Source organism: Monodelphis domestica, chromosome 7, assembly GCF_027887165.1.
Source record: "Monodelphis domestica isolate mMonDom1 chromosome 7, mMonDom1.pri, whole genome shotgun sequence".
Lineage (NCBI taxonomy): Eukaryota > Metazoa > Chordata > Mammalia > Didelphimorphia > Didelphidae > Monodelphis > Monodelphis domestica.
Window position 1 is genome coordinate 9,426,254 of NC_077233.1, and position 27,292 is coordinate 9,453,545.

The 27,292-nt window shown below is 40.2% G+C and overlaps 1 protein-coding gene and 1 long non-coding RNA gene across 2 annotated transcripts in view; both read left to right on the forward strand.

Moving 5' to 3' along the window:
- LOC103098088 (uncharacterized) overlaps positions 1–6,354 on the forward strand; it is a 38,030-nt gene extending 31,676 nt beyond the window's left edge. Inside the window, exon 2 of the long non-coding RNA XR_008913307.1 lies at positions 6,132–6,354. This is a non-coding gene — a long non-coding RNA (uncharacterized LOC103098088). The remainder of the gene's footprint in view (positions 1–6,131) is intronic.
- Positions 1–27,292, forward strand: part of CACNA2D3 (calcium voltage-gated channel auxiliary subunit alpha2delta 3) — a 1,058,263-nt gene that overhangs the window by 94,893 nt on the left and 936,078 nt on the right.

Sequence of the window (27,292 nt, forward strand, 5' to 3'; positions counted from 1 at the left end):
AAGTCATTTGTATAACTTTTATAGAAAGGTAAGATTGGGAATTGTTCATTTTAAAGAAATAGATCCAAGATTGGAAGCAAATTTTTTGTCCCCAAAGTGGCTTTGTTTTGTTGTGAAGCATGGAATCTTTTACTTCTCATGATAGATAATTACAAGTAAATTGCTTTGCATGTTATTTCATTTGATCATCACAATGACCCTGTGAGGTTGGCATTACAATTAGCCCTCACATCTGAGCAAATTGAGGAAAGGGGGTTATGTGACTTGGTCTGCATCTAACAGCTAGTGTGTGATAGGATTTGAACCTGTGTCTTTTTCACTTCAAGTATTGTTTGCACTCTGTCTTCCCAAGATCACTTATAGATGAATACTCAAGGAGGAAAAAATAGATATCATAAGGAATAGATCTCTGAACCCTTCTATAACAATCTATTCTTATTATTGATGACCATAGAAACAATCTATTTGGACTCTATTAATTCAATATCACCTGGGTTTTATAAGGAAGTGAAAATGGCACTTAAGCTCAGAAAGTGTGGCTGGATCCCACCAAATATGCATGAAAAAAATCCATGCCATAAATTTAAAGGAACTCAGGGTGTGATTTGGTATGACGAAATGATTGAATTGAAAGTCAAGAAGCCACTAGCTAGCTGTGTGATCTTGAATGAGTTAATCAACCTCTTCTAACTCTGTTTCCTCCTTATAAAAATGAGATTGAAATAAATAAAACTTTAGAAAAGTTAGATATGATAAACCTCTAGAGAAAATTGAATGGGAATAGAAAAGAAGATACCCTTTTCTCACCCATACATGGCACCTTCACAAAAAACCTCACAGCTAAAAGTAGAAAAGCAGATATATTAAAAACATCATTTTTAGACCATAATGCAACAAAATTACATTAAAAAGGATAGAAGAAAGAAAACTTAAATTAGTTGGAAACTAAATAATTTTATCCTTAAGAATGAATTGTTCAGAGAACAAATCACAGAAACAATAATTGTATTAAAGAGAACAAGAAGGAGACAACATATCATAATTTATGGGAGATAGCCAAGGCAGTATTTAGGGGAAATTTTATTTCTTTAAATGCTTCCATCAGTAAAAATAGAGAAAGAGCAAATAAATGTATTGGGCATGCCACTAAAAAAAATAAAAGAACACGTTAAAAATTCTCAAAGAGGGCAGCTAGGTGGCTCAGTGAATTGAGAGCTAGGTCCAGAGATGGGAAGTCCTGGGTTCAAATCTGGACTCAGACACTTCCTAGCTGTGTGACCCTGGGCAAATTGTTCAACCCCCATTGCCTAGCACTTAAAATTCTTCTGCCTTGGAACCAATATACAGTATTGATTTCAAGACAGAAGGTAAGGGTTTAAAAAAATCCTCAAAACAGGGAAACCTGAAAATCAAAGAAGAGATAAATAAAGTTGAAAGTAAAAAGATCAGTTGAACTAATAAATAAGATAAGAAGTTGGTTTTATGAAAAATGAGGAGATTGGATTAGATGGAATCTAGGACTGGTAAATGTTTAACAACTGACTTTGGAAAAAATGTATACATGAAACACTTTTAACTTTAATTTGCATTATTAGTATTTATCCATCACTTTCTTAAGTCTGGAAAACTAACAAAACAATAAATCAAACCCTGATTTGTAGTTTTTTGCCTATGTGGAAGGTATAAATTCTCAAACTGAAAATTCAACAATTGGATCTTAAATTTAACAATTTAACAAATGGAGCTGCTTTGAGCTGGCTCCACCCCCCCCATCCTGAAATTTCTTCAATTTGTAAAATTCACTTCTCTTCCATGTTTATGTTTCCTTCCCTTGGATTTTCTACTCACCTCCTTTCTTTTCCAAATCCATATCCCTATCATTGGCTTTCAGACAACTGCCCATACCCCCAAGAATTCTTCCATGAACAGATGCACTGGCCATTCCACTTTAGTGTCTAGATCACAAAGTAGGTTTGTGACTCACTAGAAATCACCTGACATTTTCTAGTGCCTCAAGCTTGTCCCAGATTTTGGCTTAAAGTGTCAATTCTTAATTATACCTGAAAAGAGAACAAATGATTTGCTTAGTGTCATACAGCTAGAAAGAGTCAGAGGTGGGATTGGAACAGAACTTCCTGCCCCCATGTCTAGCATCCCTTTGCCATAACTAGGCAACATTGCCTCCCATTTCTCCATTTTTAAATGTACATTCTTCACAGACTAGGGCTATGGGTACAGTAGATTGTTAAGCAAAACTGAATGAAAGAGGAATGAATGAATGGAGTGAATGGATTGGGAGAGCTCAGTTTTGAGTTGCTAGCTTTCTGGTTTCTAGGCCAAAAATTATATTTGGAACATTCTATGTCTCTAACCTCTTAAAGCTCCCTTGGTTGCAGTAATTTTTGCTGACAGTTGAAATGTAACATTTGGGGACTAATAAATGGTATTATTTGTTTGTTTGTTTGTTTGTTTTTAATCATGAACCTGTTTTCCCTATTGCCATAAATATTCCTTAAAAGAGACTATAAAATTGATTGAACTGGCCACTCTCTTGAGAGTAATAGAGATTATTGCTTTGTGGTAGAGAAGCTCCCCTTTCCAGTAGTTTTAAAAATGTGCTTTTCTTACTCCTGGGCAGATGATGATGATGATTAATTTTAATGAAAAGCAGATCTGTTTTCCAAGTAGATTTAAATTTATTTCTTGAGCAAGATTATTATTCTGTCTTTTGCCTTCCTGTCATACTGTTCTGTCTCTTCAGAGGCATTTTCTTCTCCTGTGTTTCCCCTAAAACACATTCCTTCTATGTTATCTCTTTCTTCCCTTTCAGACCATTGTAAACATACCTTTCTTTTATTTTCAAAATGGTTAATTGGTCATCAGTTTGTAATTGTGGGAAGGGAAGTTCTCAAAGGACTTATCCTCAGAAGTGAGGAGAGACATTCTAAAAATGATTAATCCTTCATGTGAGTTAATAAATGAATGAAAAACTTTTATTAAGAGATGACTTATGGCACTGTGCTAAAAGCTTCATACAATTAGGAAAAAGACAGTTTTTACTCTTAAGGACTTTATGTCTTTACTAGGGAAGATGACATTGAAGGAAGGTTTGGTATCAGGGTATATGGGAGGGTTTAGTGGTCCCAAAGGTGCAGTTGTTGGGCAGACGCCATGGTTCAGTTGTCAGTAATGCATACTGGAAAGTCAGATGGTAGTTTTTGAGCATCTGAGGAGTGTGGTGGCCAGGTAAATGGCAAGGCTCACTTAGCTGGAGCGTATAGTGTCAGGGTTGATGGTATGGACTATTGGACATGGGAGTATAGTGCCAATGCAGATGGTCAGACCCAGGGCTCTTCCATCTTACGGGAGGATGACTCCATGCTTATCCTAATAATAGGTTCCATGTTCACAGCCAGGACACTTCCAGGGCCCCAAAGTCCCTTTTCTCAGTATGGGGAAATCACCACTTTTCCTCCTTCTTTTTCCATCTGCCTCCTTACCTCAATGTCTGCCTCCTCTGTAAGACTTTCTTTGATGAATTGAAGATGGCATATGACTTCCCACCGAATTCTAACAACATTGACAGAAGGGGGTATGTATGTGTATGTTGATAGTACTACCTTAAGGACAGCTGATGTTCAGTGATAGGACCCTGGCTCTTTGTGGGTCTAATATGGCAGACAGGAAACTATGTGATTAGCAAATATTGAAGAAAATCTCATGAAGGGAAGCAAAAATAAAAAATGTTTCCCTCTCAGGATCAGTGGCTTGTGTAGCTGGATGGTGGAGCCATTTTCCTGAAATTTTTTCAACATATTTGCTGCCCTTTACTGTAGCTCTTACCCTTGACTAAAGAGTCAAGGATAGTACCTTTTCAGCTGAAGGGACCTCAGAGGCCATCTTATTCAACTCTCTCATTTTAGAGAAAGGGAGGCAAAAGATCAGAGAGAGACTTGACCAAAGTCATTGGGTATCAAATCCAAAGTCTTCTAAGTCCAGAGTGAGCACTATTTCCAGTGACCATCATAGTTCTTGGAGAAGAAGAGGTATTTCACAAATATTTGTTTATTGATTGAATAATTGAGCTCCTAAAGGATATATATTGCCTTGATTAAAGAGCTATAATAAATAAAGGTGGAAGGGAGCAGAATAACATGTCATAATTAAGATTTAGATGTAGAAATCCAGGAACCATGAAGAATGGTGGAATAGATTAGTATGAAATTCATAGTCTTGGAAGGATTTTTGAGATTGGGCAAGGATAACATGACTGAAATAATGTCTCAATTTACAAAAAAAAAAGAGGAATGAGGAAACTAAAGTCCAGCAATCTGGACTTTTTGCCTGGCAGAAATATAAAATGAGATTTTTTAAGTAGGACTTTTTCAGTGTGTGTGTGTGTGTGTGTGTGAGAGAGAGAGAGAGAGAGAGAGAGAGAGAGAGAGAGACAGAGACAGAGACAGAGACAGAGAGACAGAGAGACAGAGAGACAGAGACAGAGAGGGAGAGACAGAGAAAGAGAGGGAGAGAGACAGAGAAACAGAGACAGAGAGAGAGAGACAGAGAAAGAGAGGGAGAGAGACAGAGAGAGAGAGAGACAGAGACAGAGAGACAGAGAGACAGAGACAGAGAGACAGAGAGACAGAGACAGAGAGACAGAGAGAGAGAGAGACAGAGACAGAGACAGAGAGACAGAGAGAGAGAGAGATGGGTTCCTTGTTCAGTCTAATGAAACTCATTAACCTCTTCTCAGACTAATATTTTTAAATGCATAAAATGAAACATATAGGAATTCAAAGGAAATGAATTACACTCAGTTACCAAGATGTTTAAAATAGCAACAAATTCACAGACCTCAGGGTAAAGAACCCTGCTTTGGAGGAATAGTTTGTGAACATCTTATTTTATTTATTTTATTTTTTAAGGTTGTAAAAGTCTTTATTTTTTAATTGTTTTTAATTGAAATTTTTATTTAATTAATTAATTTAGAATATTTTTCCTTGGTTCCATAATTCAAGTTCTTTCCCTCCCCCCCCCCCAGCCAACACACAATTCCACTGAGTTTTATATGTATCATTGATCAAGACCTATTTTCATATTATTGATAATTGCACCAGGGTGTCATTTAGAGACTACATCCCCAATCATATCCCCATCAACCCATGTGATCAATCATATGTTTTTCTTCTGTGTTTCTACTCCTACAGTTCTTTCTCTGGATGTGGATACATTCTTTCTCATAACTGTCCTGGGTCATTGCATTGCTGCTAGTAGGGAAGTCTATTACATTCGATTGTGCCACAGTGTATCTGTCTCTGGGTATGATGTTCTCCTTGTTCTGCTCCTTTCCCTCTGCATCAGTTCATGGAAGTCTTTCCAGTTCCCATGGAGTTCCTCCAGTTCATTATTCCTTCTAACACAATAGTATTCCATCACCAACATATACCACAATTTGTTCAGCCATTCCCCAATTGAAGGGCATCCCCTCATTTTCCAATTTTTGGCCACCACAAAGAGTGCAGCTAGGAATATTCTTGTACAAATCTTTTTCCTTATTTATCTCTTTGGGGTACAAACCCAGCAGTGCTATGGCTGGATCAAAGGGCAGACAGTCTTTTAAAGCCCTTTGGACATAATTTGTGAACATCTTAAAAGGACAAGAGTGCTTACTTAAGGAGGACGAATGGGGGAACACTGTAGACATAACTAGATTTTAGCAAAACGTGTGTGTTCAAGAGTGGAGAGATTTTGTCAGATTGATGTTAACTTGGAGGGAGATAGTTCTCATTGGAGTGCCCCAGGGATCTGCCATTGATCCTTATGCTGGTCAATAATGTGTTTCAAAGGAAGGTATTGATGACATGGGAGGGATAGCTAATAAGTTAGATTCAAATATATTCTAGATGATAAAAAATTTGGTCAGGCCAGACCGATGCATTGAATCTAATCTAAGGAACTTAATAGAGATAAATATGAAGGCTTATTATGCATTATGTTTGCCCTTCCCCTTCTCTCAGTGAGGGTGATTTTAGCTAGCTTTCAGGATGATTACCTAATTAAAGTCATTCTAAGCAATATGTGAGTAACTGTTGGTGAGGGGGTTATTTACATTTTAAACGATGTTCTTACAGAAATGAATATCTAATAAGGGAAATGAGAAGAAAGCTGTTTGGAAGGAGGGGGCCTTTCCTGTTGCCCACGGCGACTCTACTTGGTAAGAGCTGGGTCAGAAGTTTGGTGCCCATTTCTGGACAATGGTCAGCTCATGCCTCATGCAGTCGATGTGTGTGTTCCTGAGACTTGTGTGTAAAGATCATTTAAACACAAATTGATCTTTGGTAAACTGAACCATAATCTCCCACTGGTCTCCATTATCCTTTCAGCAATGGCTCATCTTCCTCTCTGATTGATTTTCCATTGGCAGTGGCTCTCAAGGCTTTGGCTTGCAGCTTCTCTGTTTCCAGTCTCTCCCCAGTAGTTAATGGTCTGTAAACTAACACTTAAATGTGCTGCCGGAGATGCCTACCCCCCAACCCCCAGTGCTATTATGAGTAATGGCAAGAGTCCTTTTAGAATAATCATGTAGTAAATATTCTGTTTTGTCCATATGGCTTTTCAGACATTGACTGGCCTGGTGGGCTATTTCTATCAGGCTATCTGAGTAGGGATGGGGAGGAAAGGGAAGGGAAGGGAGGGGAGGGGAGGGGATGGAAAGGGGAAGGAAAAGTGCTAGTTCCCCCTCCATTTTCTGGATTCTGCCTGTTTTTTTTTTCTTTTAATTCCCTCTCTGATGCAATGACATCAGAGATAAGCAGGGATTGACCCTAGAACACTGAGAGAGAACCTGCCTCTCCCTGTAAAACACTTGGCTCTCTTCAACATCCCCCAATTACCCTGGTCAGTGATTGTGGGCGGGACAAGAGATTAAGAAAACTGAGGGACCTACAGGGCCATTCAGGCCTTCCCAACCCCTCTGGGATTTGAAGACCATCAGAATAATGATAGCCCACACCGAGATAACACTTTACTTAGGTGTTTCTTCAAAATTGTAATGATTTTAAAATGGAAAACAAATACACAACTTGGAATGAATTTGAGACAAATTGTGCCATGAGCATATTAAAAAAAAAACACAAGTGGCTAAACAAAGGATTAAAAGCAAATACCAGTAGAAGAAAATGTTTTCCGGCACAGGACCAAAATTTCAAAAGATCAGTGCGTGAGTACCTGGATAGTAGACACTCATTTTGTAATAATGCAATTTTAAATACCTGTTGTTGACTGTCCATACTAATGATATCATTTGACTCTCATAACAACCCTGTAAGGTAGGGGGCTATTATTGACTTCATTTTACCATCAAAATGGGGTCCTAGACAAGGTTAGGACTTTTTCTAGCTATTACATGTTAGGGATGGAATTTGAACTCAGGTTTTCCTGTCTCCACATCCAGTATTTCTCTATGTCATGCTGCCTTTTACCATTCCCGAAGTTCTCTGGTGACATCTCTACACTGTTCTTTATCCTGCTGCCTCAGTTGAGGGGGTGGTTGCCATCCTTTTGTTTTCCCTTTATTGCTCCCACTGTTCGATGTTCTCAGTTAATCCCCAGCTTTCTATTAAGCAAGCCAGTTAAAGGACTGTTGCTTTCAGCAATTAATGATTAGTCAAATTCTTCTATGATATCCCAGCAAGGACAACTCCAATGAATAGGACTGAAATTGGGTCAGACTATAAAATTAAAAGTATGTACCTAGAGAAAGAAACATAAAAAAGTCATAATTCAGTTCCCCAAAGATAGGATTTCTTAATCAATAAAACCTGGGAGAATTGTTATGTTGAAATGCCGGATTATTCTGCTGGATCCCTGATCCTACAGATGTGTACGTTCCCTCCAACAATTGAGACTCCAGTTCATCTCGGCCTGCTTGGCTTATTAAGTCTTCTCCATCTTCTCCTAGAAATTCACCCAAGGAATACATCCAATGGGATGGAGGCACTGCTTAGTTCCTCCTGAAATTTCAAGGGTTCCAGTATAGTCTGGAGGTGCACTTGCCATTTCACCAGACCCCACCCTAACATTCCTTGATAATTGTTTTTACTCATCAGGTCTTCTTTGTATCTCTTCATTGGGTTCATGTCCATCCTCCATGTTTCCATTGCCCTCTGTCTATACTTATTTTAATTTCTTCGGAAACTGCTGGATCTTTCATAGTCATACAACACGGGGGGCAGAATGTTAGCATTTAAAAGATGGGACCTTGTTGGGGGGAGAATCTTTGGATACAATTTACCAAAAGCAACCCAATCTTACTCTTCCTTCCATCAAATAAATATAGTTTAGCAGATATGAAACATTTGGGAGTGTGCTGAGAGCACGTCATTGAAGATGGGCCAATGGGAAGGGAACTGGCTCGAGAATCAGAGGGTGAGGACTCAGTTTCTAGCTCTGGCATGGGTTTCCTGTAGGGTGAATCCCTTTACCTCCTTAGGCCTTTGCCCCTTCCCATTCCAAACCTATGATCTTATGGTTCCATGATACTATGAAGGCCCTGAGTGTGGAAAACAATAATAAAAGCCCCGAGTCCTTATAAAAGGCATTTTGCAAATGGGTAAAATCATTGTCACAGGGATCCCCAAAGAAGAATTTACCCCTACGGCCTTTGGAACAGATTCTTCAGGGGTGGCCCTCAAGGCAAATTACTGGATGGGGAAGACTGGCCAAAGAGAATGACTGCCGAATGCTGGCATCACCTGGGCATGTTAGGCAATTTCAGGAAATTTCAAAACTAGATTTCGCCTCCTCCTCCTTATGATAATTTCCCCCAAGAAAATAGTATGTGTATAACTGTATATATATATATACACACACACACACACAAACACACACACACACATATATACACATATATGTATATATACAAACAAATAAATTATATATGAGCGTATATATAAATAGACGTATGTGTGAATATATAAATATCAAAGTGTATCTATAAATATACATACACATATTTATACATAAATATATCTCTGTTCCTAGCTAAAAGAAATGGATTTAAGTCACTCACACATATATTTACATATCTAAACACACATGCATGCACACCTACATACATATATACAGTGGATTACTGCATTAGGCTTGGAGGCATTTCTTCCTCCTCCAAATCTAGCTGTATTAATTACTGTATTTCTGCCGTGTTAATGCAGGGATTTGACAGCGTGGGTTAAAGACTTAAAAGTCTTTATGATTTTCTTCTGCCCCGGCAGCACGTCAATAAGACATTTAAAATGCCTGCCTCTGCCTGGTAGCCTTGGTGGTGGTTCACCGTTTCATAATGGATGTGTTGATAAGAGTCTGTCTGGAGAAGATAACAGCCCATTTCCTTTTCTGGTCCCAAGGCCCTAATCACACAGATGTGTTTATTTGCCTGCACTTTCTGCCCAAGGAGTCTTAGCTGAATTAAGGAGACACTGGGGCTGCTTTCTAAAGCAGAGATGCTGTGCCTGCTGTTGGGCCATAGCATGGGGGAGGCTCTGGAAGGCTGCAGCACTGGGCACCGTAGCCCCACATTTTCAATGTTCCCTGAGTAATGGGTAGAATTGGTTGGGGGACTGTTATAATGGCAGTGTGGAGCTCAAAGGGAAGTCAAGATGGAGCCCAAGGTGGGGGCATGTTTCCTGGCCCTCTCTTTTCCCCGTTATCCAGGCTTGCAGTTAGTGGGCTACCGGGGCAGATTCTGCTTCTTAATTTCCCACTCTCCTGCCCATTTCTGGCTCATTGCTTTGTGCAGTCTCTTTAGTGGAAGACTGATGTGGAGAGGAGGTCCAGCCTGGTGCATAAAATGCCTTTGGGGCCAGACTAGGTGCCACTGTCAAAGAACCACGGAATCTGCAGCCATTTCAGCCTCTATGCTGGAGTCCGAGCTGGTCATCCTTTCCCAGTGCAGACACACGTCCCCTGTTATCTACTGCATATGATGCTGTCAGGGATGCTTCTTTACAACTTCTCAGTGAGCCATACCTCCTGGAGATGCTGTTTCTAGCTAAAGGCTTTGTCACTGGAATGCTGAGGCACCCAGACTGCCTGCAGATAGACACGGACCTTTCTCTGTATCTTGCAATTCTCTGAAAAAGAGAAATCACTGAATCTCAGATGTGGGGAGGGCATAGGAGGCAGGGGGGCATTGGATTCAACTCAAACGTGTCCCAGAATCCTCTCTGCAATAGCCCTGGCAAGTAACTGTCCAGACTCCAGTCAGTGGGAACTCACCACCTCCCCAGGCAGCCCATTCCACTCTTAAAAAAATGGAATATTTTTCCTTGAACAAAAATCTCTTTTCAGTGCCTCTCACTTCTCCTGATTGGGATGGGGGACCAAGCACTAGAAGGTCTATGCTGAAAAGAGATCCAAAAAGAGGAAAAATATCCCGATGTACTAATACATTTGTAGCAACTCTTTTTTGTAGGAGCCCAAACTAGAGATTGAGATGATGCCCATCCATTGAGGAAGGCTGAACAAAGTACGGGACATCAAAGTAGCAACCCATTTCCCCCTTATACAGCTTCAGCCATTTAGGAATATTTCTCGACATCAATTCTAAATTTGCCTTTCCAGAACTTCTTCCTGTTACTTCTAGTTCAAACTATTATTATTAGCAATAATGAGAACACACTTGAACTAGATGGTCCCTGAAGTTCCCTCCAAGTCTAGATAAATGAACCTAGTAATAGTAGTAGTAGTTGTAGTAGTAGTAATAGTCAACTTCTAGAAATATATGATCATAGTAGTAGTAGTAGTAGTAGTGATGGTAGCAGTGGTGGTGGTTGCACTAGTAGTTGTAATGGTAATAGTAGTGATAGTCATTCCAGTAGCAGAAGTAATAGTAATAGTAGTGGTAGTGTGGTGGTAGTGACAGTGGTAGTAGTAGCAGTAGTAGTGGTAGTAGTAGCAGCAGCAACTGCTAATATTTCACCATTGCTTTAATCCTTGCTCAGTCTTCATAAATAACATTTCTTCTGGCCATCACCATAACTCTGGGAGGTAGTTACAATGATTATTTCCAAAGGAAACAAAACAAAGGAAACTTTCTGAAGTTTAGGGTAGTTAAATGACTTGCCTAGAGTCACAAAGAGACAGGGGATCAGGGATAATTTGAACCCTCTTCTTGACTTTAGATGCATAGTTTGACATGTTGAGGGCATGTCCCTGTGGAGGGACAAAGGGGACTAGTCTAATATCTATTCTACCTGAAAGCCATTCAGATACATGAAGAGTACTCCCTTCTTAAGTCTTCTCTTCTCCAGACTAATCCCTTCACCTCTAGTCTTTGATGGCAGGATCTCCTGTCCTCAGCATCCTTGTTATCCTTTTTTGGCTCCTCTTTAGGATTCTGGAACATATAATTTAAAGGGATGGTTTATGATGATGTAGAAAGGAAGCAATAATCACTTAAGAACAAGACTGGCATTATGAAGGAATGGTCATGCCAGAAGAACTTTCTCATTCCCCACCCTTCCCCACCCACCCAAATCCAGTTAAATCAGAAGATTGCTATCTATAATTTAAGTAGATTTGAACAAAGAGTTTGTCCTAAATAGTAGCATGAGAGATTTTCTCATGCCCATTAAAGTTCAGGGGAGAGCCCTGGGGATCTTTGAATGTAGACTCCAAATAAGGTCCCACCAGGGCAGAGAAGAGGGAAACCATCATTTCTCTCATTATCTCTGGATTCCATGTTTCATTCACCCAAGGAAAACATGCGTTTGAGGGACATATGTCACATTACTGATTCTTCTTAAGCTTGTGATCTGGCCTCGCTTCTTCTTGGCTGACTTCATGAATTTGATTTTGTGAACTCAAGTGTTCTGAACACCAAATCTGTCTTCATTATAGTCTGCTGAGACATTTTTTTAAACCCGACTCATCCCTTGGGAACTTCATATTCAATAGATACAAATTCATAAGAGTACAAAGCATTCCCCAATTGATAAATGGTCAAAGAATATGAATTCAGTTCTCAGATGGAGAAATTAAAATTATTGTCATATGAGGAAATGCTCCAAAACACTATTGATTAGAGAAATGCAAATTAAAACAACTCTGAGATACTGCCCTACACCTAACAGAATGACTAATAGTACCAAAAAGGGAAATGATAAATGATGGAGGGGATGTGGGGAAATTGGGACCCTCATTGGTAGAATTGTGAACTTACACAGCCATTCTGAGGAGCAATATGTAACCATGCCCAAAGGGCAATAGTACTATAAATACCCTTTGACCCAGCAATACCACTACTGGACCTGTATCCCAAAAGAAATTAGAGTTAGAGGAAAAGGACATCCTGGTACAAAAATATTTTTAACAACTCTTTTTGTAGTGCCAAAGAATTGGAAATTGGGGTGGGGTGTCATTTGGGGAATGGCTAAACAAGCTGTAACATATGGCTGTAATAGAAAACTATTGCACCATAAGAAATAATGAACAGGAAAAATTTAGAAAAAACTGGAAAGACTTCTATGAACTGATGCAAAGTGAAGTCAGCAGGACCAGGAGAACAATGTATACGGGAGCAGAAATATTGTACAATGATCAACTGTGAAGGACTAAACTATTCTCAACAAAACAAGGTTCCAAGATAAATCCAAGGGACTCATAATAATCAGCAAAAAAAAAAAATCATTATCCACAACCAAAGAAAGAATTGTTGGAATCTGGTTTCAGGTCAAAGTTGGCCATTCTTCACTTTATTTCCTTCATGAGTTTTCTATTGTATAGGTGATGTGTTTTCAGCCATATGTTTTCAGTCATGACATGGGGAATATGGACACATGCATTGCAAGAAAGCCCTGGTATAATCTATATCAGACTATTTCCTCACTTGGGGAACAGGGAAGGGAGAAAATCTGGATCACAAAATGTTAGAAAACAATTGTCAAAAATCGTTTCTACATGTAACTGAAAAAATTAATTGAAAAAACATATTAATAGGCATGTTGAAGATATGTTTTCTCCCAAGACACTGAAAAAAATTCAGAATGGTCCAAGTCACTCTACTGAAGACCTTTTCTCAGGAGCTATGTAGCCATTGATAGTGTCCTACTGGGTCAGGCTTTCAGTTCATTACAGCTCCACTGAACTCTCCTGTAATCTGGATGCCATTTCTTCCTCTTTGCCACAGGGCTGGATAGGAGAATTCATCAAATCCTTTCCTGAAGAGCTAATTAAACTTCTCTTTTACCACTTCCTTAATTGTACCAGTCTAGTTATTATGTGAAACAAGGAAAATAAACATATAAAAATATGACATGTAAATTTCACATAACATAATTTCTTTGCATATGTTTGTATCATGGGAGTGATCCATCACTTTACATGTTGGAAAAAAATAGCATGTACACTTTTGATTTGTTTGATGCATTTGAGTCCAAATATGGTGGAAGGGTGGTTTGGAAGTGACCAATGTAGACATGAACTTTGGGATCGACACCAACTATTTTTTTTTTAAACTCTCATCTTTCATCTTGGAATCAATACTATGTATTGTTTCCAAGGCAGAAGAGCACTAAAGGTGAGGCAATGGGGGTTAAGTGACTTGCCCAGGGTCACACAGCTGGGAAGTGTCTAAGGCCAGATTTGTACCTAGGACCTTCCATCTCTAGACCTGACTCTCCATGCACTGAGTTACCCAGCTGCCCGCTCGACATCTACTATTGAGACTAATTAGAAAGGCAAAAACAGTCCTCAAAAGAAAACCTCGTGACTCTGGCTGGCAGGCACTAAGGCATAATTGTCAGGTGAAGAAAGCTTTTAAGGTACTGGTGATTTAACTAAGTGTGTTGGAAAGTAACCCAGGAATACATCATTAAGTCTTTGGCTCTTCCTGAAATCAACACAGGTGGGTAGACTCTCCATTCCCCCATGGAGCTTGGAAAATGGATAGCGAGGGGATGCTTTGTAATATCCACAGACAGGATTTTCTTAAATAGTAGCATTTCTTAAATTGGGGTTCATAGGCTTCTTTTAAAACGATCTTGATAACTATATTTCAATATAATTGGCATCCTCTGTAATTCTATGTGTTTTATTTTTTGCATTAATAGAAGTTAAGAATGCCTACCACATAAGTAAGCCCTTGAGGATAAAAGTTTCAGTTGAACTCTGCTAGAAATTTACCTTCCTTTTAGCCCCTAATTGGAATTTCTTCCTCATTTCCCCCTCTATAATGTAGGCAGCGCTTTTATGTGTCCTCCTGGGCTAAGGCTGGTCTGGAAAGGTTATACCCTTGGTGGGTTTGGGTATGACTGATACTATGTTTATATAATATGTATGCACATGTGTGTATAATATGTTTGTATAGATATCTGTATGTATGTATGGATAAAATATGACATTTGTGCTATCCTGAATGGAGAGATTTCATTCTAACTTCTATTCATAGAACCAGAGAGCGAGAGTTGGAAGGGAGTTCTGTGGTCATAGAGTCTAGGGGGTGCTTGAATGGGAACTCCATGTAAAACACACTCAATAATTCCTCATCAAAGACTTTTTGGACTTGAAGGTTGGAAGACCCCTGGGTGTAGGAGGAAGCCACCACTTCCTAAGTCAGCCCAAACCACTAGTAAAGAGCATTGATTGTTAGGAAATCATTCAAGAAGTTGAAATCTTCTGTCGCGTCAACAATTCTGCTCCTACTTCTCCCCTCTGGAGCTAAGAAGAAGAGCTTAATTTCTCCTTCCTTTTGGTGTCCCTTCAGATACTCAAGACACCCATAGCATGCCTTTCCTCCTCAGCAAAACATCCCTACATTGTTCAACCAGGGCTTCTGTAGGATGGTCTCCAGCTTCCTGGTTGCCTTTTTCTGGCCACAACACAGTATCTCTTCCATGGAGTGTCCACAACGGAGCCCAGTGCTACAGATATAACAAAACATCATCACATCCTTTTCTGACAACCCAATTCCTTTCAACATGGCCCATGCTCATTGGAGCTTGTTTGGCTTCTCTGTGGTAGCATGGACTTAGCACATCTGAGTTTCCTCCATGAAGTAGACCTCTCATTCCTTTATGGCACTTCATCCCTTGTGCTCTCCTGAGCTCTCACCTCACACTTGCATCTTCCCTTCTTATGGGAGACCATCTAGTGCTTTGTGTATACAGTGGTGCCAATGCAAACATTCACTCTCTGTGGGTCACCCCAAAATTCTCTTTTGTGCTCTGGATCCTCAGTTCGTTGTCAGCTTCTTGTGAGTTCTTCTGCCAAACCCTTGGGATTGACTACAGGGGCAAACTGCTTCTCTGCCACCCTGAGCTTCTCTCCTGGTGAAGGAAGCATATTCAACCAATCAATAAATGCTTATTAAGCACCTACTATGTGCCAGATACTATGTTAAGTATTGGGGATAAAAAAGAGGTCAAAGACCATCCCTACCCTCAAGGAGCTTACTAATGGGGGAAATATCCTACGAACAAATATATACAAAGCCAGTTCTACAGGGACAATAGGATGTAAGAGAGAGAAGGCTCTGGAATTAAGGAGGGTTGAGGAAGGCTTCCTGTAGAAGATGAGATTGAGAGCATTCATTTATGAAGACTTCCTGCCTTTTCTGGAGAAGGGAGAAGGAGGAGGAAACAAGCATTTCTTCACTATCTACTGTCTGCCAAGCACTGTGCTAAGTACTTTACAAACATTTTGTCATTTGGAAATAAGTATTCACAGCTTCTGTTTTTTGATTCTTAGTACAGGTATCCAATAGTCTAACAATGAGGGGGAAATAGACAAGCCACTGGAATCATGGTTCATCACTGCATCAGTCAGTTCTACTGTCTTTCAGAGTGATGGTCATTATATAATTTGATCTCAGGCTCATTCAACTTTCCACTCTTACACGTTACTCCTCTCCACATCCTCCAAGATCCAGTGACTTTGCCCTCCTTGCTGTTCCTTGCACAAGACTCTCCATCTCCAAACTTAGGGCATTTTCACTGATTATCCTCCGAGACTGACCTAATCTCCCTCCTCATTTTTTCTTTGAGTCTCATCTAAAATCCCACCTTCTACAAGATGCTTTTCTGGACCCTCTAAATGCTACTTCCTTTTCTCTGAGATTATCTCCAAGTTGTCCTGAATATATTTTAATTAATGCTATACACAGTTACATGTTGTTTTCAGCCATTAGATTGTGAGCTCCTTGAGGGAAGGGGCTGTTTTAGACTTTCTTTGTTTCTTTGTCTCTTAACCCATTGTCTGGTACATACATACACCTAAAAATGCTTGCTGACTTGATTTGTTCATTTTCCTCTCAATCAGTTCAAAGATATCTTCCTAGTTTTCTCTGAAACTGTCCATTTTGTCATTTCTTATGGAACAGTTAGATTTAGTCATTCTGAAGGGCACCTCCTTACTTTCCAATTTTTAGCTAATGTGAAGGGAGATACTATAAATATTTTCATACATGTGGATCTTTTGCTTCTTTTCATGACTGGGTATCAGCCCAGGCCAAAGAATATGCACAATTTAGTGGCTTTTGGGGCAGAGTTTTAAATGAATTTTCAGAGGGACTAGACCAATTCACAGGTCCATCAATGGTGAATTAATGTGCCTGTTTTCCATCAGCTCTTCCAGCATTTGTCATTTTGCCTTTTTGTAATATTTGACAGAGATTTTAGAGGACTATATTAATATTAATTATCCTTCACAACAGTTATGGGGTAGAGATGAACAATTTTTTTTCTCCATGGGGAGACAACATGCCTACAATTTTGTTAATTTAGTTGTTTAATGCTTCACTATGACTGAAAATGAAACTCCAACATGTCATGTAATTTTTGATGAATAGGACCTGATGTCATTTGATGAATGATGGGTATGATGTTGGTATAAGGATTTTAGTCTCATCTAAAACCCCACCTTCTATTAAAAAAACCCAACCCTTTTCTGGTCCCTCTTAATGCAAGTTCCTCTTCTCTGAGATTATTTCCAAGTTGTCCCATATATATTTTATTTTATACTGTACACAGTGCACAGTTGCATGTTGTCTTCTGCCATTAGATTATGAGCTTTAAATATATATGCATACATACATATAATGTGTGTGCACATGTATGTATAAATATATATAATTTAGAGGTGGAAGCATCCTTTGATATCTTTTGTTCAACAACTTCAGCATTTGAAGGGAACCCAGAGTCCAATCAAATCTAGTCTAATCTAATCTAAGTTCCTTGAGGTCAGGGATCCTTCCTTCCTTCCTTCCTTCCTTCCTTCCTTCCTTCCTTCCTTCCTTCCTTCCTTCCTTCCTTCCTTCCTTCCTTCCTTCCTTCCTTCCTTCCTTCCTTCCTTCCTTCCTTCCTTCCTTCCTTCCTTCCTTCCTTCCTTCCTTCCTTCCTTCCTTCCTTCCTTCCTTCCTTCCTTCCTTCCTTCCTTCCTTCCTTCCTTCCTTCCTTCCTCCCTCCCTCCCTCCCTTCCTTCCTTCCTTCCTCCCTCCCTCCCTCCCTCCCTCCCTCCCTCCCTCCCTCCCTTCCTCCCTCCCTCCCTCTCTTCCTTCCTTCCTTCCTTCCTTCCTTCCTTCCTTCCTTCCTTCCTTCCTTCCTTCCTTCCTTCCTTCCTTCCTTCCTTCCTTCCTTCTTTCCTTCCTTCCTTCCTTCCTTCCTTCCTTCCTTCCTTCCTTCCTTCCTTCCTTCCTTCCTTCCTTCCTTCCTTCCTTCCTTCCTTCCTTCCTTCCTTCCTTCCTTCCTCCCTCCCTTCCATCCTTCCTCCCTCCCTCCCTCTCTTCCTTCCTTCCTTCCTTCCTTCCTTCCTTCCTTCCTTCCTTCCTTCCTTCCTTCCTTCCTTCCTTCCTTCCTTCCTTCCTTCCTTCCTTCCTTTCTCTCTTCCTTTATCTCTTCCTTCCTCTCTTCCTTCCTCTCTCTCTCTCTTTCTTTCTCTCTTTCTCTCTTTCTCTCTCTCTTTCTCTCTCTCTTCTCTCTCTCTTTCTCTCTCTCTTTCTCTCTTTCTCTCTCTCTCTCTCTCTCTCTCTTTCTCTCTTTCTCTCTTTCTCTCTTTCTCTCTTTCTCTCTTTCTCTCTTTCTCTCTTTCTCTCTTTCTTTCTTTCTTTCTTTCTTTCTTTCTTTCTTTCTTTCTTTCTTTCTTTCTTTCTTTCTTTCTTTCTTTCTTTCTTTCTTTCTTTCTTTCTTTCTTTCTTTCTTTCTTTCTTTCTTTCTTTCTTTCTTTCTTTCTTTCTTTCTTTCTTTCTTTCTTTCTTTCTTTCTTTCTTTCTTTCTTTCTTCTTTGTATTCTCATTACCTGGAAGATGGTCTAGAACACTGGTATTGAATAAATATCTGTTGTTTGACAAATCTCTATCTGAAAGACATCTTCTCTGTAACTTTTCCAACAAATGGTCTTTCAGTTTTTTTAAACTCTTACCTTATGTTTTACTATCAATTCTAAGACAGAAGAGTGGCAAGGGCTAGGCATTTGGGGTAAGTGACTTGCCTAGGGTCACACAGCTAGGAAGTGTATGGGGCCAGATTGGAACCTAGGACCTACCTGACTTTAGACTTGGCTATCTGCTGTACTACCTACCTATCCTGTCATCTAGTTTTTATAGCCTATAGTGATGGGAAGCTCACTACCTTCTGAGTCAGACCAACCCACTTTGGGATAGATCTCTTCAGGAAAAAATCCCCATGATATCAACCCTAAATCTGCCTCTGCAAATTGCACCTATTGGTCTTCCTTGGAGAGCACACAGATAGTTGGGCCCCTCTTCCACAAGAGAATCCTTGGAGAACTTGGAGATAATTATCATGCCTCTCGGAGGCATTTCTTTAAGTTAAATATCCCCAGTGTACTCCTAGAAGTATTTACGGAGTGCCTACCATCTGTGCCTGGCAAATGCAAAGACAAAAGCATGAGAGTCCCTGCCCTCTGGGAGCTTAGATTCTCCTGGGGAGAATTTTAAGTCCATGCAAAATCTAAGCCAGGTAGATACAAAATACGGTGGATGAGAGAGAGTTAGGTTTAACCGTGGTCAGAGGCAGCTGATAGGGACATCAGAAGGATGAGGGAGGACCTCATGTAGGAGGTGGTGCTGGGACTGTCCTTGTTTCTGTTACCCTCCTCGGGTCACCTTCCTCACGTGTCTCACCACATGGACAGAATCCTTGAGCTGCCTGAGGTCTTCCTATCTCATTCATATTTGAGGGAGCTGTCCGCGTCTCTTTCAACATTTTGCTATTGATGAAAATTTAACAAATGCTCATCATGAGTAAGATTTTGTTGAAAGCCGAGGGATCCATGCTGGTGAATAATCCTGAATGCCTGATTAGACACAGCAGGCAGGCAGGCAGCTCTTGGTGCCTGTTAACAAAGGCATTTCAATTAACCAAGAATTCTTCGGAAAAGAGCACTCATTCCTTTGGCTTTGCTGTAGAATACCGGAGCCTTACCTGATTCTTGGAAACTAAGTATTTCAACTGGATTACCAATCCGCTGTTGTTTTTCCTTATTATCCTCATAACTGGACCATTGGAGAATGGCTGCTTTGCTTGAGGTTTCCCATCTAAGCTGTGTTTTTCTAATCCATTTTCATAGGATTTAAAGCAGCTTTTTGATCCAATATTTGAAGGTTTCTCGAGTCTTTGCTCCAGTGTGTTACATGGAGTCAAGCCAGAAGTTTGTAGGGTGTTTTTGCCTTCAATTTTAAAAATCCAATTGCTTGCTACTGCTTAGCATCTTGGCAATCCACTTGTGCTATTTTCATTGAATGTAGGGATGCTTGTGTCCTAACCTCCTTCTGCTCTGGGGCTCCATGAGGATTGTGGCCACCCATGTTGTAGAGGCAATGACATGTAGGCATGTAGACGATTAATAAGCTAGTATAATTTCAGATGGGAATTTGGGATCCTAGACTGAGAGCTGGAGGAACCATTAGAGGTCAATTTGTCCAATTTGTCCCTCTCTTTTTACAGATAAGGAAATTAATGCCTAGATAAGCTGGGGTACACAGTTACACAGGTTGGAAGTCAATGTCAGGATTTGAACCCAGGTTCTCTGACTCCAAATCCAATATTCTTTCCATTGTCCCACACTGCCTCCATATTTGGGTCAAGTTATACTCACTTATTCTATTGATATCCTTTCACTTCTAAGTCATAGGATTGATGTTTCCCATATATAGGATGCAGAACACACTTTCAGACGAGACATCACTTATATTTGTTAGCTCTATGGTAAAAAAAAAGTATTGGTTAAATATTTCTCAAGTTGCTAATATTCTCTGGCTTAAAGAGATTCTTAAAAGCCTTAGAATTCTCAGTAGAATTTAAAACCCTTAAGGTTAGGGACTATTCTTTTTTAAAAAATATCTTTGTATCCATCAATGCCTAGAATGATGCCCTGCAAGGAATTTTGTTCGGTTGTTTGAGTTGTGTCTGACCCTTTGTGACCCCAGTTGGGGTTTCCTTGGCAAAAATACTGAGATGGTCTGCCATTTCTTCTTCAGCTCATTTTACAGATGAGGAAACTGAGGTAAATATGGTTAAGTGACTTGCCCACGACCACATAGTAAGTGACTGAGGCCAGATTTGAACTCATGAAGATATGTTTTCCTCACTCCAGTCCTTGACATGCAACCACTGCACCACCTAGTTACCCTGCACAGAATAGGTGCTTAATAAATGATTTGTGGATGGGATTGACCCCATGACATGCATGCAAGCAGCCATTTTTGGCTGGAATGGACTTCTTTTTATTCTTCTTACAGAATCCTTCATGTTCTTCAGGTTCAACTCAAGGGCTGCTACAGAAAAGACAGCCTTCTCCTCTCCAAGTTAAACATCCCCATTCCTCCACCCAGTCCTTAACTGGCCTGATTTCTTAATCTATAGCCTTCCCTCTGCTTCTCTCCTGGGTTTGCTCCAAGTTATTTATAGCTTATATATTAAAAACCAAATCGTACACAGCCAAAATATTACATGGATATTTTAGTACGAAAAGAGGCAAACTTTCTCCTGCTTTGTTGAAAAATTTCCTTGACTATTGTCTCTACAATACAAAACCTCTGACATGCCCAAGACTAGCATCTGGTGTCCTATCAGTACGCTGGAAGTCCAGAAATGCTCCGAGGCCTCGAGTCTGGCTGACGTGGGCCATTCTGTTACCATGTCTTTGCGATGACATGAGGTTTCCATGAAGGAAGAGTGTGTGCATATACTCTGGGTGCCAGTTGAACTGGCCTATTTTTTCCTCTTCCAACAACACGGATCACTACTTATCTAGTCCAGATCTTTCCCATGTTCCCCACTGAATATAAATAGCTCATCTACCCAGTGTGCTAAAGACTTTCCTCTCATTTTCACAGTGTTCAAGTTTATTAGTGGAGCCACTGGGGTATCCATTGGCTTTCCTTTGCTTCCACTATATGACTAGACCATTGCATTTTTCAATCATACATGACTGAAGTTATTCTTATTCCATTTATCCTGAATGTTTCAGTATAAGATGATGCAGCTTGCTCCTCCCTTCCTATGCCTCTCTTGTTGGGTAACAGTTTCATTCCTTGGAAAACTTTAGATAGCATCATTCACAGCTGACCATCCACCATCCATACATTCATCCTTTCTTCCCTTCCTCCCTCCTCCTATCTGTCTACCCAGCCTTCCATTCTTCCAACATCCCAGACCATTTATTCATTTTCCTACCTCTCCACCCATCTCTCTATCCAACCCTCATTCATCTGTCTATCCATCTATCTTTCCATTCCTCCCACCCTAATCCATCCATCCCTCCATCCCACAAGACATCTAAAGCTAAGTTTCTAGTTCAGCACACCATAATTGAATGACGTTTACAGATCTGTAAAACCATAGAAACATCAGGGAAGTTCAATAAGCTCAACTCACGAAAATGTTTCTCTCTGTCCAGTAAAACCAATGGGTTTCATCACAGAGGAGGCCAGACATCTTTGAAATGATCAGGGTACCAGATATCAAGCCAGGAAAGTCTCAATTTCCTTTCTTGTCACAAACAGTGCTTCAATGATGGGTGGTCCTAATCCCTCTACGGAGATGGGATTTTCTTTTGGAAGAATTTCACATTTTCAAGGAAATTTGGGAGATTTAAAACTTTGTGGAGCCTTATAGGATCTTCCTTTTATCTCTTCTTATGTTCTGTGTGTTATGCAGCAGCCCTTCAGCTATAAAAATGCCAGCAATGCCTTGAGAATCCATGACCTTTCCAAGCCCTTTATTTAATTTGACAAATTTGCTGGTCTGGGCTCTACTTGATTATTTCTTGGGCTGAATTCCCATTTCAACAAGTGCCTTTCTAATTCTATGAAAGTCTACAAAATCAAAACTGTCCTTTCCTTTATGGTTAACGTTTTACTATCTCCTCCTTGCCACTTCAATATATGAAGTTTCTAAATAACCAGGCGAGAGAAAGACCAGTCAAATTAAAATCTTATGTTGGTGGGAAAGTTGGCCGAAGAAGAATTTAATTTTTAGTAGGAAACATTGCCTTGAATGGGACCCATTAAATGTCGATCTGCTCAACTGGTCACCTAGCTCTGTGGCTTTAAACATTTAAGACCTGTTACTGTTTCCTCTTTAATTGTATTTCTGGACTGAAAAAGACTCTCATGAAACAGGTACTCAGGTTTTAATGGAGGGAAAAATAAAATCATGGGCACAATTCCATTTTTCTTCATGCCAGCTGAATATCTATTTCCTGACTGTTTCTCCTGACTGTTTCCCCGAAGATGTAGGTCTGAGGGCCAATGAAATGCTCCTTTCTAAATGTGCCAGACCTTCCCCTTGCCACCTTTCCTGAAACTTTCCCACTCATTGACGTCTTTGGTTTTGACTTCACCTTTTCAGGTCATCTTTTCCTATTCCTCCCTCCAGAGGACCATGCCTTATAGCAAAGATTACAAAAGGAAAAGAAAACCAGAAATTTGGCTAAACTAGTGAATATTGCTAACCAAGTCTGACTTTATAGTCTCCCTATGGTACCCCCCCCGGTCCTGTTACTGTTCAGCCTGTTTCATCTTGGAACTTCCCTCAGTTCTTGGTCCTCCTCACTCTGGAATAGCTAGCTTACCTTGGCCTGTCTCCCCTCTTCCATTGTTGAGTTCCAAGTGTGGGGGTCTAAGGTGTCCCACCTTCATTCCCCTTCCCCTCTTGTTTCAGAATTTTTGGACTTTAAAACCCAAGAAGGACGATGTATGTTAATTGATGCAAAAATGTGTTTGGTTCATTCATGTTTTCTCATATTTTGGTCCTTCTAGTGTTTTCAAACTGTATCTTGGCTCCAGATGCCTCCATTTCTCCTTCTACTAAACCCCCTGCTTCATGTCTTCCAGCTCCCTTTTGTGAGTTGTCTTCTTCTATTAGAAGGTAAGCTCCTTGAGGGCAAGGGCTGTTTTTCTTTTTAGCACGTATATAAATATATATATATATATATGTGTATGTGGAGAGAGAGGGTAAATACTTAATACTGACTTCTTTCCTTCCATCCCTTTTATAAAGAAAGCCATTAGATGTCTTCTCATATCTCTTCTGCGGGATCAAACTTGACCATTATAATTATGTAACATCCAGTTTTTCTTTTCAGTTTTTTAGTTCTTTCCCAGATGGGCAAAATGGAAAACCGACTCATTTAAAATGCATGATACATTCGTAGGATAATTTGATATCATCTAGTCAGGCATGGTTCAGGAATAAATTCACTGTTTTATAATGCAAATGGTTTCCTAGCCAAAGGGAAGATTCTTAAGCCAACCTCCATGGGCCTCTGTGTACCCCCATTTTATCCTGAATCAGTTTAGAACTGATGAGTTTTATTAACCTCACAAGTCGCACTGACCACCATGAGAAGCAATCTTTTGGGGCGAGAGATTCGCCCATCTCCACCTCCCCACAGCAACCCTATCCCAGCCTCACTCTGGTCAGGGGATTTGGCATTGATCTCTTCTTTAAACACAGAGACGTTCTTCCTGGGAAAGAGACTCACGTAGGAGAACTTGTTCCTTGTGCTACTGTAAGCATTTCCTCTGCTGTTTAATATAGTAAAATCTACAGAGACAAATTAAATGATCCCAAATCGAGTGTGTTGCCAGAAGATATCAAGTCTTGATGAATATGACTGACCATGACTGAGACAAATGGTCGTGTGGAGAGGCTCTATCGTACATCCATTCTGGGCTGATTTCCCTTAATTAATGATGGATACAAGCTCTGGTTATTTAAGGCAGTGTTGCCTATGGATAGAGTGTTGGAGTCGGTATAAGGAAGACCTGGGTTTGTGCCTTGTCTTGCCTCTGAAATTAGCTAGGGGCCAAAAACAAATCAGTTCATTGCTCAGCCTCAGTTTCCTCATCTGTTCAATGGAGATCCTGATACCTACAGTGCCTGCCTCACAGAGTTGTGCCAAGGATCAACTGTGTGTGACCAACTAAGTGTGACCTTACGGGGCTTTGCAGATGACAATGCAAGAAACGACTATCCCCTCTTTCTCCAGAATATTCCAATGGACCCACATTGGTTTGAGAGCTTCTGCTCTGTGATCTCAATTTCATATTGAGGACAAAACATTGATCACCTGAGCTGTTCCTGCCTTGTTCTTGTTTTTGTCCCCTCTCCCTTCTGGCTCCTCCTAGGTGCCATCCCAGAATCCTTGCCATTCAACAGTTCTGAAACCTTCCTCTTCCACTGCTTGATCTCTCCCATTTCTGTCATCTTCCCATTGATCTCACTTTCCCCAAACGATCTGTTGTCTTTGTCCTCACCATGTTATAGCAGAATGTGGCTCGCCAAAAAACATGTGAGATGAGTTTCCCTCCCTTGTTCAAAGTTAAACAAGAAGCCAACTTTCCACAAATACCAGGTTTGTAACTGGTCCAAACACAAAGCTGTCACCCATCTCATTCAGTTCTTTTGTTTTTCTAATTCTTTTGCCATACAATTTATTCTGGTTTTAGACTGCCCTCAGAAGGAGGGAGTTATTGATTCATTCACAAACACTCACTGGCCATTGTCCTTTGTGGAAGCCTAGCACATGCCTGATGTAGAGAAAGACGAAGTTCCTCCATCTCCAGAAAATGCTCCATCTTCTAAGGGACGTCCTGTTCTCCTCCCCTTCCCCATCTATGTGTCTTTTCTGTCCGGAGTTATTCTGCATTTCTTTAACTTGTTGCCTTCTTGTTTACAGGCTTCTTTATCTGTTTTTGGTAGACAGGCTAGATGCGATTTTGTGGCCAGATTTACTTTTCATATTGCCTAACACAGGTGGAAACTATGCCCACATCTTCTCCGTTGGTCAAGGCAAAACACATCACTTCATCATCATTATGAAAAAGAGATTACTCAGCATCATCCCAAATATTACCCTTTGGGTAGATCTACATGCTAAATGATGGCTCCATGGGCATTGGCGTGGGGAGCAGAATTGGTTAAGGAGATGGTAGAGAAGTAAGGATTAATTTTTATCCAAACAGCTGATGATGCGGATTTTATAGACTGAGACAGGATTGTGTGAGACATCAGCATGCTAATGTGGCTGCTCTTTAGATAGTGAAGAGAGGAAGGGCTTGAAGAGTTTAGCTTGGCAAATATGTACCAAGGCCTGAATGACCCTTGTCAGTGCCCGCTGCTTTATCCCCAAACCATGAAATCAAATTTAAGCAATAGTTCTGCCAGGAGCAAACTCAAACAGTGGAGATTTACTGTCCCCCTACCTAAAGAGAAATGGGTCCACCAAGCCTGCTGCAAAATAGACAGTTGTTTATCTGGGATGCTGGGATAGTTCTTCAGGAAAATAGGTCATTATCACCCACAATTCCACCATTAGTGATTCATTTCTTTTTATTAAACACAGTTGGTCTTCAAATGTAAAAATACTCCTAGAGGTATAATGCATTGAATTCAATTTCCACTTAATAGACATGAGACCATTTTCTTCTGTCAACTAAGATTCTGGGCATTCCGAGTGAGGCAACACCAGGAGATAGCAAGGAATTGTCTAACCGACAAATAAGGAAAGTGCTTTGGAAAGAGATCACAAATCTTTCTGATTTCACAGTTTTGTCTAGAGCAGGATCTGTTCCTTTGGGAGCCTGACCTGCTTAAGTTCATGTCATTTGGAGAGCAAAAACACGTGTCAGAAACATCTGTATGGATTCATATTGGAGGCTGCACTTTATCTAAACTCTTGAAGCTTTTGGGAAGATGGAAGGTAGCTGATGCGTCCAAATGTCATTCAGGATCATAGCTGTAAAGCTGGAAGAGACTTTAGAAGTCTTCAAGGTCAGCCCTCTCATTGTACAGATGGAGAAAGCTCTGCCCAGAGAACTGAAGTCTTTTGCCCAAGGTTTCACTGGGAATAAGCAGGGCAGGATTCGAATCCAAGTTTGGTGACTACAAGCAAGAGCTCTTTCCATACCTCACATTCTTTCTCTACTTAATATAATTGACGTAAATTTTAAATTCTCTTCCTCCTCCCTCTAGATTTTTTAGCTTCACAACTTTTCCTGGTCTATCTTAAGTTGAATTGAGTGTTTGGTGGAGCTCCTTTCAATGAGGCATTTTGATGTTATTTTGTATTTGGGGAATGATTCTGCCTTGATTTTAAAGTTATTTTCTTTCATCCATTATGAAGTGAATGAAGATATTACAAACACATAAATCAAGACTATTGATTCAGTTGAATAGAATTATTTTTTTTTCCAGAGGGTCCACTGAATCCAGGCCATTGAAACGTCTGCCATTGACTCTAAGGAGGTAGGGTGGGAGGATGGAAAGAGAGTGGATTTGGAGTCAGAAAGTCTGGATTAAATCCCTGCTGGTCTACTTCCTCTGATAATGAGAACATGGGCAAATCATTTCTTTCTCTGAGCCTCAGTCTCCCCAATGCCTTAATGGGAATATGATATAGTCCTTATCTATTAAAAATGTAGTATAATATATGTAACCCTGACTGTCCTCAGACATGGCCTCCCAAAGGTATACCCAAATTTAAGTCATGCTTGGAGTCAGTATCACTATTAAAAAAATTCCCCTACTGAGGTTTTTCATAGCTCATAAGCCCCCACTGAGGTTTTTCATTTACCAAGTCAAACCGGAGGACAGACTGATTTAAAGCAAAAGGCATTTAATTAAATGGAATAGCAAAGAAAATTCCTTTTATACCCAGTGATATAGTCTCCCATAGAGTCCCATGACACCAGTGGAAGAGGAAACAAATGGGTAGGTAGGCCATATATGTTTGGAACAAGTCCCCAGGGCAACTCATACCTTAAGGCTGCTCC